The 2,407-nt window shown below is 45.2% G+C and overlaps 1 protein-coding gene across 1 annotated transcript in view; it reads left to right on the forward strand.

The window, feature by feature from the left end:
* LOC109479533 (integumentary mucin A.1-like) overlaps nt 1-2,407 on the forward strand; it is a 9,306-nt gene that overhangs the window by 1,022 nt on the left and 5,877 nt on the right. The gene's annotated exons all lie outside the window — the stretch shown is intronic.

Raw genomic sequence — 2,407 nt, forward strand, 5'->3', positions numbered from 1 at the left:
CAACTCCGCCGTAGCGGTAATTTAGACCGGCGGGCGAAGGGCTCTTGGCTGCCGAAGGGAAACAGCAGCGGGCTAACGGCCCGATACTAGTCTGGCACCGATGTGTAGATCAGACGGGGGGCACATGTACATGAATCTAGCCTGGGTGCAAGACCCTACCGCGAGTGAGTGACAATCCCTTCGGCCAGAGGAGCCACACGCCCCGCTAACCCCGAGGTGGCAACCTGGCTTTAATGATCTTCTCGCTGGCGTGAAAGATATAGGGGTTTGGACGGATACTCTTGGTAGCGGACATTAGGTTTTCTCCCCCCCAAAGAATTATCGCCTATGAAACGCCAGCGTCTGGCACCCAGGTTTACATGAATCCTACGTCGGTGGATTCCGGCTTCAATGCGTTTTTGCGAGCTTAAAGTAAAGAGGCTAGGGGAAAATGAATTCAACCAATTTACACGTACACGCGGGCAAAAACCTACATGTAACCAACCGTCAGAAATCTGTATATACATGTACAGGGGAGGGTACGAAAACTGCGTACAAATCTGTGTGCAAATCGGCCTGCTTTGACGTACGTCAAGAAAGTACTTCAGATCGTATGTTAGGCCACACAGATTTAATTTTAGGGATCTCAAAAAAAAAAAAAGATCACGTCCTCTGCGAGGCTCTGACCTGGCTCTAGGCCTGGGTAGTCCATGGTAGTTAGCGAGAATACGGAGCCGGTGGTAACTCTGTAGGACGGCACCCAGGTTACCAAAGCTCCACGAGTTAAGGACTCAGTACATACGTACGGTGCCGATTCATGAATTCCGCAAGAAGCCAGCATGTGCCGGCTTGTCGTATACATGTACGTCGCTATGTACTACCGCAAGTTCACAACACCAGCTTTTGTATTCCTGTGCATTAGTTTTTTTTTGTCCAGAATTTTTTTTTATTCACCCGCATCAGCAGTATCAGTATCAGACATACATGCATTATACAAGTGGGATTTCGTACCCAGAATACATTCGTATCAACGCAACGAATGTGATGCTCGTTTCTGGCTGGGCACGCCCATGGTGGCAGACGTTAATTGGTTTGTTGCCATGGTACTAATCGCTACATGGATCAATACTGACGCATGGACAGGCAACAATTGATGTAATTAGTGATCACCTGAGGCGACTGAAGGGTGATTTACACAGTCACTGACTATGATTAATGACAGGATGGTCTGTACAGATAACCACCTTAACCCTTGTCCTGCAGGACCTATACATTGAGTTGTACATACAGTGCGACCCATATAGGGCCCTGTATATGTACAGTTTGGGGGCCATTTCTCATATAAACATTCATCTATTGTCTTGTGCGTAGGTTAATTTTGTTGTACCCACGTATCTGTCTGTATGTCTACATGTAGTTTAAGACCTTACGAAAGTCGCTCTACTTTTGTTGTGTCAATAAAGTTCTTCATAAACGAGTCATACCGCACTGAATGCGCAGCCCCCCCCCCCCCAATATCTTGAGTAGAGATAGATAAGTAGTTGCCATGCCTCTTTTACCTGTTTATGCATAACATATCCTCTCTGTGACATATACATACGTTTTCATATAGTTTAAAGTATAGACAAAAACTTAGACTAGTAGAAGTAGAACTTATTAAAATCTATATTTTACTGTGCCGGGCTAGTTTGAAATACTGGTGTACAGGAAGTGCGAAATACATGCGTTGGATCGCATGGTGGCGCTTTTACAGCTGCCCCACTTTTTGTCAGCTCCTGCACTTGCCAGGCCAAACAAGTGTTTTTTTAGTGCAGTAAATGCCATCGAGGGTGAATCTTCGAGGAAACAAGTGAAGTAATATCTGGACTTGCTTCTGACCCAAGTTTTGAACCGTTTTGGCCAAAATTGAGGAAGATTTCGATCACGAAACTGGTGTGACGCAGTACGTGGGGAGGGAACCTACCGTGAGACAAAGGGATTCCTCAACCACCTGTGGATTCCGACTCCTACAAACCACTTCCCGAGACACCAGAGGACAGAACTACAGTCAAGGCAAGTTTAAAGCACCCTCTACGTGGTTTTGTTTAACATTTTCTCGGAATAGAGGCATTTTCTGCGTACAACGACTACTCAAACCGGTGTGGGTAAATTAACTCGGCGTGCCTGACATTGTTTACAAGTGCCACCATCAACATGCCACCTAAGAGAAACAACAACACTAACATAGATGAAGAAGTGCCAGTTAGTGTTGCTTTTATGAAGGAGATGTTAGAACAGCAAAAGGTCTACTACAAAAACCTTCTGGACCAGCAAGAAAAAAACTTTCGTTCATTTGTACAAATAATCACAGATTCAGCAAATCAAAGGATGGATAACCTCGTCAGAGAGATGCAAGACTTAAAAAACAGCTTGAATTTCTCACAAGGAG

Source organism: Branchiostoma belcheri, unplaced genomic scaffold (assembly GCF_001625305.1).
Source record: "Branchiostoma belcheri isolate BF01 breed outbred unplaced genomic scaffold, Haploidv18h27 scaffold49, whole genome shotgun sequence".
Lineage (NCBI taxonomy): Eukaryota > Metazoa > Chordata > Leptocardii > Amphioxiformes > Branchiostomatidae > Branchiostoma > Branchiostoma belcheri.